This window comes from Cardiocondyla obscurior, linkage group LG02, assembly GCF_019399895.1.
Source record: "Cardiocondyla obscurior isolate alpha-2009 linkage group LG02, Cobs3.1, whole genome shotgun sequence".
In the NCBI taxonomy this organism is placed as follows: domain Eukaryota; kingdom Metazoa; phylum Arthropoda; class Insecta; order Hymenoptera; family Formicidae; genus Cardiocondyla; species Cardiocondyla obscurior.
The window spans coordinates 4,607,140-4,621,918 of NC_091865.1; the positions used below are offsets into that span (position 1 = coordinate 4,607,140).

The 14,779-nt window shown below is 39.8% G+C and overlaps 1 pseudogene; it reads left to right on the forward strand.

Moving 5' to 3' along the window:
• Positions 1 to 9,606: 9,606 nt before the first annotated feature.
• Positions 9,607 to 13,926, forward strand: LOC139109621 (uncharacterized; annotated as a pseudogene).
• The last annotated feature ends 853 nt before the right edge of the window (positions 13,927 to 14,779 follow it).

The following is a 14,779-nucleotide window of genomic DNA, read 5'->3' on the forward strand; positions in this document are numbered from 1 at the left end:
GATGGTCAGAATGCACCTCATGGGGCACCGCGAGTCGCGCATTCTCTATAAGTAATAGAGTGTCTTTCTCAAGTTGGGTTACTGGTTGTCTGGCTTTAACCTTCAGGCTAATAAGCCTGAACCAGTAAAGCGCTGTAGCGTAATAGTTCAAATACTCTGGTAAGAGTCTTCTGAGTATTAAAGTCGTCAGCAACAAATTCAGCGTAACACAATCTCAATATTTCAATAAGCGTTGGTGCTGATGGCTCAAATCGAGTATCGTTGCTAGCTTCTCTAACGGACATTGACGCTACAAAAATGCTATTCCGCGCCGAGTCCTCATTATTAGGTTGGATGTCTTTCGACAAACTCGCCTCCAGTCTTGTAGGCTGGTTTATTGTTTTAGGGAGTACTCGTCGGGGTTTGCCCGTAAGCTTTGGACGCAACCTTTGGTTGTTGAGTTCCCGCTTGTTGGCGGGGAAGCAATACTGCTTCTGGGTTTTTCTGATTCTCAGGCCTTCCGCGGTATGGTCGGCGTTGCTGTTGTTGCATTTAATCGTGTTGCTGCTGTTCAGCGTCCATAACTGGGATTGGTTAGGTCGATTTCAAAAAGGAAGCTTTGTTAAAGCTTAGAAAGTAATTTTCTCGGTTTTGCGAACTTCGTTCTACAATAAAAATTACGAGGATGCACCTCAACTTGGCGGTACATCTTCTCTATGTCCGCTGAAAAGACGAAGGCGTGTTTGCGCCACCGCAGCTACACGTCTGCCAGTGTCGGTAAAAGATTGGGGCCAGCCAAAAAGCTTTCGTTGAGCGATGAGCTTGCGGTCAATTCAGCGGAGCTATTAAATACAACGCGGAGCTTTGCCGTTGGCCCGCTGTCCTTGAAAACTCTATGGTGCGGAAGAAAGCATGCTCGTACTGATTCCGTCGCGTCCGTCGCGAGCGACATGTGCCTCAAGTGTTCATACTCCCGCATGAACGCAATGTACCGCTTTTTAAACTCCGGGTTTTGCGCAAAACGACGCTTTATCTCGGAGAGAGCTCGGTGAGCCAAGGCACGTGTGCCTTTAAGGTCCAAAACCGCCTTACGTAGTGGACGTTGCACAATGTATCTCCCGGACGCGTTACGCAAATGAGATAATTCGAAAAATTCGTCGCATTTTACGTCTTCCGCGGACACTACAGGCTGATTTTCCGGCAATTTCTCCTGTTCTCAGAATCGACGCACCAATCCGACAACGGATCACTCATCGCGTAACTCATACCACTGCTTGCAACAGTGCGCTTCTCGTGTCTCACCGGGCCGGAGACGATCCAACCAAAACTAGTTTCCTGGGCGATGGGTTCAAGCGGTTTTTTCTTCCTCCCCGCACTATTCCCGGTCGCAAAATCGCGGCAAAGACATCTGCACCGAGCAGCAATTTAAGTTTCTCGCTCGACATAAAGTCTCGGTCAACCAGCGTTATACCGCAGAGATGCGGCCACTCGCGAACGGCAGCACTTGACAAACCGGCATAAACAGTCAATTTAGGCATTATTACCACGCGAATATTTAAATCAGTCTCACCAGAGAGCGAAGAAATCCGCAGATTAACCCTGCCGCGGGCTACTCCAGTCTGCCGGTCGCCAACCCCAAAGATTGCAACGCTCACTCTCTCCCTCGGCAGCCTCAACTGTTGCATCAAACTCTCCATCACCAGCGACGTCTCTGATCCTTGATCTACTAACGCGCGGACGTGATGAGTCACGTCAGATTCATATCTTGAACGGCTACACGAGCTGTGACCAAAAGTACTGCAGTCCTTTCGTAGAGTTCCTGAGATACCTGGTGAGCTAGTGCACCAGATGCAGCTTCACGGCCCTCACCAATCTGCGCGCGACATGCATCATGCAAGGCTGTGTGATGTTTCTTATCGCACACAGTGCATGTGCGCCGAGACAGGCAGTCGGCAACCCTGTGTTTGCTTAAGCAATTCAAGCACACCCCATTAGCAAGAACGAACGCCTTGCGGTCTTCAGCGCTCTTTTTCTTGAACGCAGAGCATCACAAAGTGGTCCTTTCTGCACAAGAAGCACCTTTTCCGTTCGGATTTTACGTAATCCTTGCGTGTAAGATGAGCTCTCACAGATTTTCCTCCTCGCTCACTGGCCCTGATTTCCGAGGACGGCTTCTACGGCCGCAAAACCTCCGGAGTATGCAGCCGCTTTTCCAAGAACCGTATTAGATCCTCATACGAAGGCGGGACAGTACTCTTGCCAGTCAAGGACTCCCACTTCTTCCGAGATTTGGCGTCGAGCATCTTTACCGTGATGAAGACGAATAGATCTTTGCTAGAAGTGATGGGGCGGTTAATACTCGCCAATGAACCCACAGTCCCAGTCATGGCGTGGTACAGCTTGCGTAAGTCGCTGGCCGACTCGGCTTTCATTTTTGGCAACGCTGTATAACTGGGGAAAAAAGACCGAACGAGCAATTTTTTGTTCTCGTAAAACTCGCATAACGCTTTTCAAGCAGGAGCAAAGTTTTCTGCGGTCAGCTGGTATTGTCGTAAGAGCTGCTGAGCATCGCCCTTTAAACTTGATTTGAGATAATGAAATCGAGATACGTCGGACATCGTGAGGTTGTTTATGATGAGCGACTGGAACAGATCTCGAAACTCTAGCCAATCTTCGTAGCGCTTCAAAAATGCCGGAATGTGCACTTTTGGTAATAACGCTCGAGCTGGGTCCTGCACTACTGTCTTCGGCGCAGCTTCATGTCTTTAACCCCTCTCTAGGGCTTCCTCCATATCATCAAATCAGCCTTTTGACTCAAGAAGGTTTCTTCTGCCCTGTCCAAGGCATTAGACTGGTGGTACTCACTTGTTCGGAGTTCCTCCCAATGCTCGTGGCAAAGCTTCTCATGGTGCTCTTCAAACTTCTTCCATTTCTCATTTAACGATTGAATTGATGCTTTGATCAGCGCGGCATTGATTCGCTTCGCGCCCAATGTCTTAAGATTAGCTACCGTACGGCTCATGCGTCCTTCAAGATCCAGCTGATCTCGCAACAGTTTCTCCATTATGAAAATGTACGACCACGCGAAACGAATGTAATCACGAAATCGCCGGAACCTCGAGAATCCGGCTCAAAGGACCAAAAAATGTTCTAAACTAGTCGGAAATTTCCTTTCAATTTTTCGAGGAGAAATACGAAGAATTGCAGACAGTTTATTTTCACCTTGAATAGATATGTTTATTCAAAAGAAGTCCAATTCTTGACACAAAGAAAAGAAAAGAAAACAGAAACACGAATCGGCGAAGCGCAACAAATACAGATTATAATGAGATAAGCGATCTCACAAAATAATAATTCGACGAACTGCACGCGGTAATTAAACGCTTCCGATCGAACTCTGACACACTGGTGGTGCGCGAGACGCGAACCCCCTTTTTATACAGTAAAACCTTCGAGAAAGTTCTCGAAAGCTCGAGAATACATAAAATAGATATAACATATGCGAATTACAAAGGCCTTTGTCTATTCGGCATAGAGTATTAACCCAACGCTGAGACCAACGACCGCGATATAAACAGTACATACAAAAAAAAAGTAAATAAGCGAAGCGTCGAAAAACATATCCACATCGAAACCAACGAAAGAAAGTATCGAACGAGACGAAGGAAACAAGACAAATGCTATTGCATATAAATTTGGGTGAATCCCGAACAGAGGCAAATTCAATGATATACGGGATATTTTAATTAAATAGCTTTACTGACTTAATTACACGTCTTTTATATATCACTTCCACCACATATCGTACTATTTCTAACTACACGCGTCCTCGTGTCCGCGAGGTGGGTTTGTTCGGTACGCCCCCGGATTCATGTTACAGACGTGATACTAGTGACGATCACCGCGTATGATTATTTGACAGCAACTGCCCGCGAGCGGTGACTTACTGGTATTTAAATGATATCCGAATCTTTACTGTCAGCAGGTTGCATGGCCGTAACTCGGTTACCGGACCAAAGCAACCTCAGCCATTTCGGCAGGTTTCGCAACCTTTTCTTCTTAATTATTACTTTTATTATCTTTTTCGATTAAATGTAAGTTGCTGGTACAATCTTCTTCGAATTATGTTGCGAAATCTTATGCTGTGCTACTTTTATTGTTGTAGCGGGGTTTGGGTTACAACATCCCTTCCCCCTAGGAAGAAGAAAGGATTGGGTGTGTTATGACATCTCAATCTTATCTTCCTTAAATTTTCGCATTTTTTTTTAATTTACAGATGTTTTACCAGTATTTTTATGTCCGGGATTTCTTTATTTTTTTTCTGCATTTTTAATCGGGGTATTTCTTTAATTTCTTTATTTTGTTTTTGTACTCTTATCCTAGTGGGCTGGATAGATTTGGTCGTCTCTTTATTTTTTCTGTTTTTACATATTTTTATTAATACTGACGCGCTCAATGTTATTATTATTGCTACGCATAGTGTGGCGCGTGTACCCGTGGTATACAAGATGTTCCAAACATACGTATGGAGCCGGTAAGGGAAGGTAGAACTCGCTAAGACAAAGCGAAAAGTCTTATACTATTTTGCAAAATTCTCAATAGTTATTGAGAAAAAATTAATTTGTCTAACGCAAAGCGACAAGGAAGCTACGCGTAAGTGAGCGCGACAGGAAAATGGCTAGGAATGGCGCGCTTGTCACGCTCACTCACGCGCAGCTACCTTGTCGCTCTTACGCCTATACATTTTATACATTAAAATTTTTTTCTCTCAATAACGTTTGAGAATTTTCTAAAATAGTATAGAACTTTTTTACTTATATTTCCGATATCTTTCTAAATCCGCGGTGGTGTACACTTGAGGCGAGACACCCTGTGTAATGGTGCACCCGGCGATGCACCGTTCCGGCCACAACATCGGCCGGCGGGGACCCGGGGCGCGGTGCGCCCCAAACTTTATATTATTTAACAGCCGGAATAGAACGGCAGCGCGTAGCCGTCCATCCGCGGACTTAGTCGAGCTCTCCCAAGCGCCGCCGAACCGCGCCGTCGACGTCGAGGCCCGTCGTTTCCGAGCGCGCCGCTTCCCGGGGCCTTGGCGCCACGCGTCGGGAGACGTCACGAGCCCCGCTGAGCCCCGGCAACCCTGCGCCGTCACTTTTTATGTATAAAAAGTCGACGCCAGGACTCAGCGGCACTGTCCCGATCCGTTCGCTCTCGAGCGAACATCCGATCCTAGAGCACGAACTACGGAGTGAAGCAATCTTCGTCTCGGCCAGGAACTCCTGGCGCTCACGATCCTTTCGTTCCGATCTACGAAGTACGCACAACTAGCTCGTGGGGTGGAGCGCACTTCGCCTCCTTCGAGGACTCTCGATCCTACGTCTGCGTTACGGATAGCTCAAAACACGAAAGATCCCGTCGCACCGTCGTGATTTACGGGGTGGAGTGCTCTCCGTCTCGGCCAAGGACTCTTGGCTAACGACACCGGTCAAGGTGCACCCTGTTCCAGCGATTTACGTATCATTCGCGATCCGCCGAGTAAAATTACTGTACCGCGCGCATTGAACGAACCGCGCCCATCGCGATCAGTGTAACGCGGGCCCCGCCCGCCGTTCCGCGCTCGAGTCCCGCGTATCGTCGGTCCTGTCGAAAAGGATCGCTCCTAGATCTCTGATCCGCGCCGAAGACCACGCCCACCGATACGCGACACCCACCGCGCCTCACGTGGGGCATCCGCGACCATCCGCGAATTATCACCTAGCGCACGCGTCGTATCGATTATGATCTACGGATCCGACGGACCCGCCGCGTAATTATACTCGCGTCCAACTCGCACTACATCTTTGTATTCATCTACGTGTATTTATATCGACGTCGCTTGAATAAGCGTCCGTCGCTGTTATCTAATAAATTGTCTTCTTTCGTTACTGAATTTCGTCTCGATGCATTTACGACCTATTCACTCGAATCCTGCATCCCGACGAGTGTCCCGGACTTGCTGGCCCGACATTCAAGGCACGCGACGCAAGCAGGTCGTTTCACCTGTATAATTATTAACAAACATTAATAAATATTTATATTGATATTTTTATTTGTATATGTATTGCGCCTTTCTCTTCCCGTTTCTCCTCTGTGATCCCTGCGACCCGGTGTTGGTGCCGGTACCAGTAGCGGTTCCGGTGCTTCTAAAGCACATCGCCTCTTACGGCGACGTGTCTGATACCACCGACGTCGTTCTGCTCTGAAATCTTAGAAAATGTAATGTTACGTCTCCAACTCCACATCTCTTTTTTTTTCGACACATATTAGAGAATTTAGTTAAGAGGAAGTATACCGTACTCCATTAAAGCACAAAAAAAGACTTTAGAACCTTCCAGAAAGACAATTTTATAACTAGAAATATCCGGTGTTCGGGGAAAAAAAAATACCTTCGCTGTAACAGCGTAGCGAGCCGGTGCCGTGTTGATCACGCCGCGCTCGCGTGCCGAACAGCTGGCTTCGTCGCTAGCCGCGGCGTCAATATTTTCGGCGCGACTTGGTGTATATCGAGTCACCTCGAATTAATTTCTATTTTTCATCGTTATGCCGGTAAAAATTCGTCTGGAACGATCGAGATCGTTCCACCGTGACGTATTTCCGGCGCCGGCACTTTCCAGAAAATGCGAGAACATTACGCGGTATAAAAGGAACGGCATTTTTCCGTGCCGCACAGTCGACTCTAAAGCAGCGTGCGGATTCCCCGTTATAGTTTCAGTCTGTCAATCGCTCGACACGTCGAGTTCTGTAAGACAGGTGTCTTGAGTAGATCGCGTGCGACACGTTTAAGTTTTTGCGACACTGTCGCGCGTTTCAAAACATTTTTTTTGTACTAGAACTAAATATATAGATTTTGCGTAATTGAAACCCGTCTTTTCACACATCCGGTATTACCATACGTTTGGAAAAAAAAAAAGAATAAAGAAAAACATATAACAAATTGTAAACTTGACGCCAACGAAAACCAGACAATAGAAACTTGTCTGGACGCGACACAAAAAATCAAACTTAGGCCCATAAATATTTCCAACTTTCATCAAACGTATGACCGTAGGTAAAAGGATTTAAGAAGAAAAAGTAACTTTCCGAGTTGTAATTACGCCGTGGATTTCAAGCTTTAGAAAAACCAAGGGCGCGAGAGGCCCACAATTACAAGAATGTGTCGTACGGACAAAAGTCATAAAAATTCAGGCAACAAAATGTGAGGTGCCTATAATAAAATTCTCTAACCGTTTTTTTTCTAAAAATGTTAGAAACATTCTGAAAGGTTCGTAGAGGATGACTCGCTAAAGCGGAGCTTTTTATAAACCTTTATTTCAAAAACCAATGGATATCGGGAACTTTTCACCAAAATCTAGAAACTAAGAGCGAAAACTTAGAAAGGACTCCGCACATATCTTATGGAAAATAGCTCTCGGTTAAATTCGCTCAAATTTTGCTATCTTCTAGAATTTGTTATTCTGAACAAAAGTTTCCATGACCGCAACAAGATCTGACGAGCCGTTTTTGCTCTATAAGGGTTCGAGTATCGGTAATAATAGTTTAATCGTAAACGTATATGAGACTATTATTACTATTCTTTTCGAATTACAGTACTTTTTGAGTTAATTGTTAAAGTACAATGAAGTTCCCAGCTCTTAGCATTATCCAGAATCAACGACATGGACGTGGCGGGAATCTGATCTCTCATGTGTACATGTATATGTGTGCATATAAATGTATATATATATATATATATATATATATATATATATATATATATATATATATATATATATATATATGTCCGAAATATTATTAGCAATATTAAAACTGTGGGTAAAGAATCAGATTTGGAGACGAAAAGTCCTTTACGAATTTGTATAATTCGTAACCATTATTGAAAAAAAAATTAATTTGTCTAGCGCAAGAGCGACAAGAAAGCTGCGCGTGAGTGAGCGCGACAGGCGAATGGTTAGGAATGGCGCCGTCGCCTGTCGCGCTCACTCACGCGTGGCTTCCTTGTCGCTCTTGCGCTAGACAAATTAATTTTTTTTTCAATAATGGTTACGAATTTTACAAATTCGTAAAGGACTTTTCGTCTCCAAATCTGATTCCCTATCCACAGTTTTAATATTGCTAATAATATTTCGGACACCCTGTATATACAGGGTGTCCCAGACATAACGAAGGATACTGGGAGGATAGATAGAATTGATTGAGACAAGTAGAAAAGTTCCGTACCATTTTGCAAAATTCTCAACCGTTATTGAGAAAAAAATTAAAATGTATAAATTGTATAGGCGTAAGAACGACAAGGATGCTGCGCGTGAGTGAGCGCGACAGGCGACGGCGCCATTTCTAGCCATTCGCCTGTCGCGCTCACTCACGCGCAGCTTCCTTGTCGCTCTTACGCCTATACAATTTACACATTTTAATTTTTTTCTCAATAACGGTTGAGAATTTTGCAAAATGGTACGGGACTTTTCTACTTGTCTCAATCAATTCTATCTATCCTTCCTGTATCCTTTGTTATGTCTGGGACACCCTGTATAATTGCTACATAACAATTAGGTTAATTTGTAACAGCTTTGTAACATTTTAGTTACATGTTATGTTTCAGTTATATAACTGCAATATCTGATGAGTGAGAAATTACAACTAACGTGAATGTTACATGTAACGCACACGTTATGTTATTTGTTACATTACGTTTTATTACGGTAATGTTATAGTTACATATTTGTGTTTGCTGGATTAGAAGCGATCCACGCCTAATAGCATTGACTCTGCCTCAGCTTTTTTGTCGCTTAGCGATTGTCCGATTCCCTTTTCCTCCCTATCCGTGTCTTTTACCTTCACTAGACCCGCCGAAAGAAAGATCTGCCAATCGATAAGCGGCGTGGATCGCTTCTAAAAGACCGCGCTCTTATTCGTTCGGTTATAAAAATTCGTATAAATGTTAAGATCGCGAATTCGACAAATTGGTGCTAAACTTTTCTAAATATATTCCTAATGTCTACCTACACCCGAGAGATTTTCCGCATTTCGCGGGACACCCTGTATAGATAGTGATATTGTTAAATTTAATTGCTTTTGTTATAAGTGGAAAAATATAGTAATAATAATAAAGTAATAATATTAATAATCATAATAATAACTACTATTTATAAATAACTTTATAAACAATTATTGTTATTTTTCATATTGTATTTAATTGAAAACTTTTTAAATTTGAAGGATATCCATGACATTTCCACGTTCAGTCCAAGATCATCATTATCTTTGACGGATGAAGCCAAACATGATTTTTTATTACACCTAGAAGGGCAAACAATGTACGACACTCAAGATTATAAATGTACACAACAGGTAAAATGGTGTATACAACGTTGAGATGACATATAAAATGTCCTCATATATTTTGAATGTTATTTTGTAATACTTATATTAATGTGCACTTTTAATCTGAATGTAATAAAAACTTTTCTACTTTTTTAATGCATGTATATCTATTTTCTATTTTTACTTATTATTTTCATATATTCTTTTTTTTTGAATGTGTTTTTTCCTGATTTCTATTTTTTTTTTTTTTTTTTTTTTTTTGGGCTATGTGGGATTTTGTTTATTTTGTATGATTTTGTTTGAATGTTTTTTTTATCATATTTTGATTGTTTCATGCTTTTATATACTGTTGTTTATTATTTTTATATAAAACTTATATAAAATTATATTCTGTTACAGGGACGCCAATATACAGCGGAACAGAAGACCCTTGCATTGATATTGTACAAGACAATGGGAAAGCGTGCATACACGCGACTTCGGAAAATTTTTATTCAAATTTCTGCTATTAAAACTTTACAATTGGTGCTGAATAAGATACCATTGTCCCCTGGGTTGAACCCTTTTATCTTGAGACATTTGAAGCACGTTGCTTTAAATATGTCAGTGAAAGAAAAGGTGTGCATCCTTATGTAGGACGAAGTATCTATACAACCTAAACTCACTTATAATATCCTAAAGGATATTATATGTGGTTTTGAGGATTAGGGCACCAATCATACAAGCAAAATAGCAGATCACGCGTTGGTTTTTATGTTACGGGGATTAGCTTCGGGTTGGAAAATGCCAATATCGTTTAATTTTTGTCAAAGGCAAACTAATACCTCTCAACTTATTCGGTGCGTTAAGGAGCATGTATCAAAAATCAATAATGCAAGTTTTTCATTGTATACGGTTTTTCGTATACGGTTTGCGATCAAGAGTCGTCAAATACGGCAGCCATCCACGAGCTGCTGCAACAGACACACATGAAACGTGATCTACAGAATAGGAAACAAAGTATTTATAAAACTTTTGCATGTTAAAAGTAAAAATACTTTATATTCACTTTGTTAATTCATTTTTCTGTTTAGAAGACAAACTTTTGAAGTGGGGAAAGCAGAAATTGTTCCACTTTTTGATCTGCCCTATCTTATTAAATATATTCGTAATAATTTATTAACAAAGGATCTCGTTCTAAATTGTGACAAAAAGAACATAAATGCAAACGAAATTGTAACATGGGACGTTATTAAGAAGGCCTGGATAATTGATAGAAATATTAATATAATTCGTCCACAATTAAAAAAAATAACAAAACGTCACATTATTGAAAACAAAATTAATAAAATGCGGGTAAAATATGCAACACAAGTTTTAAGTGGAACAATGGCTAGTTGCATTGAAACGTTGACAAGAGCTTAATGTAAGTATTAACATAAATATATGTATTGTAAAATAGATACATAATATATAAATTGTGTAAATAATACTATAAATGTTTTGTTGCAGGTACTGTTACCATCGACGATGAGAAGCTGGAAATTTCTCATGAAGAAGGAATATCTACAGCAGAAGCAGTTAATTTCTTCAACAACTTATTCGATTCCGTGAATGGCAGCGCGAAATATAATATTGACGAAGTCGAGCTACGTAGTCCGGTTATTGAAGGTAGTTTACATCACGAATTTTGGACAAATGCGAAACAAAAATTAAAAAATATTAAATACGTAAATATAATTTCGCGTAATCTTGTAACAATTCCGACTCTGGCTAATTGGATTTTAACTTTAAATGGGTTTCAGAAATTGTGGTTTATTTTGCGAAAAACATTTCATTATAATAAATTCATTACGCGTTATTGTAATCAAGATCCGTTAGAAAATTTTTTTGGCCAAATTAGAAGTCACGCTGCGCGATACAATAACCCAATTCCAAAACATTTTAAAGACACTTTTATAACTTTATTAATCAGTAATTTAAAATCGGTATCTGTAGCTGGAGAAAATTGTGAAGTTAACGTTGATGATCATATGTTATGTAACTTAGAATATTATGTAGATAATTCGCGTATTGATGATAACATTAATATTAATAATAGTAACGAGGAATCAGATTTAATTTCTGAACTTAACATTACAGAAAATTCTATTATCGCGTTAATTTTTGATCATTCGGAACTAATTATTTCAAAAATTTTAAAACAACTTAACATTTACTCATTTTGCGAAAGTAGTGCCAAAAGTCGAAAATTTACCGTTTGTGCTAGACAAATTGTTACCGCGGTTAATAAATTGTTGCGAGTAAAATGTTATTGGCGTAATATATTTAAAATGATTGTAACGCATTTTGATAATTGGAATATTAAGGTAGATTGGATAGAATGTGATGAACACAGAGAAATTTTTTTTAAAGCTATGGTTAAAGTTATCGGACTTAATAGTATAACGTCGTGGTGCAAGGCAAAAAATAAATTTATTGTTATTGAAGATAATTTAAATGCAAAAATTGTTAGTAATATTAAGAATAGTAAAGTTTTACACGAGAAATTTTTACAAAATTCGTGTAACGTCTGTAAATTAAAAAAAAAACTTAAATTGTAAAATTAGAAATGTTCGGAAAAAAATGTATTATACAGGCTGTCCCACTCCATATTGACAAACTCTTAAAGTTAGATAGGTTTCGTGAACACAAATCAATAAGTCCTTTGCCGTTTTGCAAAATTCTCGATAGTTATTGAGAAAAAAATTAATTTGTCTAGTGCATTAGCGACAAGGAACGTACGCGTGAGTGAGCGCGACAGGCGACGGCGCCATTCCTAGCCATTCGTCTGTAGCGCTCACTCACCCGTAGCTTCCTTGTCGCTCTTCAGTTACATATTTTAATTATTTTCTCAATAACTATTGAGAATCTTGCAAAACGGCAAAGGACTTATTGATTTGTATCCACGAGACCTATCTAACTCTAAGAGTTTGTCAATATAGGGTGAGACACCCTGTATATAAATACTTTATAAACTATTATGAATTAAATATAGGAAAATAGCCTTTTTTCAAAAAAATAATAATAATAAAAATAAAAGTGTAAAAACAGTCGTAGAATAAAAATTGTAAGTTGTTGAAAAAAGAAGATATCTTTTGTTTATGTAAATGTTATGTAATACACCCCAACATTTGTCTAAGTCGGGAAGTGATACGTCCTTAAACTTCACATCTCCTTTTTCCGACACATGTTTGATAAAATAGATAAGGAGAAATAAACATTATTTATTTGGTACCGAAAGAGAGGATTTCTAACCTTCCAGAAAAATTAATTTACAACCAGAAACATTTTGTATTACCAGATGTGTATAGAAAAAAGAGAAACTTAAAACAAATTGAAAAACAGACGCCAACGAAAACCGAACTATAGAAACTTGTTGAAATATAAAAAAATCATTAAACTTAAAGAGCCCAGAAATGCTTCAAATTACTATCAAATGTTGGGCGGTAGGCAAAAGGATTTTAAAAGAAAAATAACTTTTAAGATAAAAATTGGGCCGTGGATCCAAACCTTTGAAAAATAAGGGCGCGAGTGTTCTGCAATTACTTGAATACGATACACGGACAGAAGAAATAAAATTCAGCAAATGTAGCCTGCCGATAACAAAAAAGGGCTTAACTATTTTTTCAATTTGTTAATAAAATTCTAGAAGGTTGGAAGGGATAAAGCCATATGGGCGGAGCTTCTTATAAACATTTGTCTTTCAAACCAATAGATATCGGAAACTTCTCACCAAAATTTAGAATCTAAGGGCAAAAACTTAAAAATTTAAGAAAACCAGAGAAGGAATGAGGCGCGAGTGACCAATAATTGTGAAAAAGAAAAAATGGAGGAACAAGCTTAGCAAATAAGAATATTGATTTTTAAAAAATGAAAATTCGACGATAGTCCTCCTCTTTTCCGAGGTTATAAAACCGTGTTTTTCGGCGGGACTCTCTCTCGTTGTCCTCAGAACGCAAAACCAAGCAAATACTGCTGTTGAAATCGTGAGTGTAATAGCCGTCACAAAGAGCAAAGAATCGTGAGTGTGATAGCCGTCACGAAGAGTGAAGAATTTGAAAACCTTGAAGGTAGAAGAAGTTCTAAAGCAGCAAGTAGTAAGTCGCTGCATCCATTATTTCTAATAATTGTTTGATTTTACTAAAAAAAAAAATAATAATATATTAATTAAATTCAAATTAGTCTCCGAGAAAAGTGAAAAAGTGCCGTGCGTGTGTCGAGATTTCGGGATCTCATTGAAGTCCTCTGGATTTTCCGGTAAATTGATTCGTGTGGTTAATCTTCTCTTATAAACAGTTACGATATGCCGCTAATTCCTGGTGACTATCAATAACTTAAAATTTGAGTGAGGTTTCATGCATTCTTTGAACCGTGAAAATTGTCAGACAGATGGATTGAGAGTTTCGGAAAAAAGAATGCAACGAGTTGCCTTTAAACAATTCTCTTTTTAATATTTAATTTTATTTAAAATTAATATTAAAATTTTAGAGGAGTCATCAAACAGGCGCACAATTAAGAAAAGTCGAGCGCGACGAAACAAGAAAATCAGAAGCCTGTGGAAATTAGTATTGTAAGCCCGGGAGAATAAAACAGTATGCCGTCTACTAGTAGGCGTATCTTTAATGGAACACGCAATATAAGTAATAACTAAGATACAAAGTAAATCTTCTCGAGGTATTCTTTAGCTGCTTCCTGTCCTCTATCTCAGGCACGACTAACTGGTCTACAATACCCTACAACGCCGAAGTCATGGGATTCCTCCGCGAACCAACCAATCACCGTCTCGTAGGCACAATGCACCTCTTATCTTGCTCTACTCCGCGCGCTCTATTTCTATGACTGCGTTGCACGTTTTACAATTCCTTGCAGTTTCGGCCGTTCTTGACCTGTAAACCGTCCTCGGTTACGTTCATGCACTCATCGCTCTCGCTTAAATCATTTTCATTCAAATAAACATTTTCTTTATCTTGCACATTAGACATCCAAGGGCGCATATTTGCAGGCTTCCAAACAACTTTGTACGGTTTCTGGGTAATCTGATATCCATCTATGTCCGCGACTATATATCTATTATTCCTTAACTCTTTTACTATTTTGTAAGGTCCTCTAAACTGCGGGACCAGTTTCTGAGATGTCTCAGGAGTACTTTCATAATTTCGCACCATAACATAATCACCCTCAGCATATCTATGTGCCTTTTTACGCTTTTTATCCGCATATTTTTTATTATATTCCTGCGACTTATTTATTAAATTTCTAGCCTTAATTCTAATTGTTTCTAAATCACGCGTATCTTTTCTTATTGTACTTTCGACGTATTCTTGCACTTTGTCAGGTGATTTCGGACGCTGCTTAACACCAAACAACGCTCTACTCGGCGTATCACCGATCGATGCATGTACAACATTATTTAAAGTGT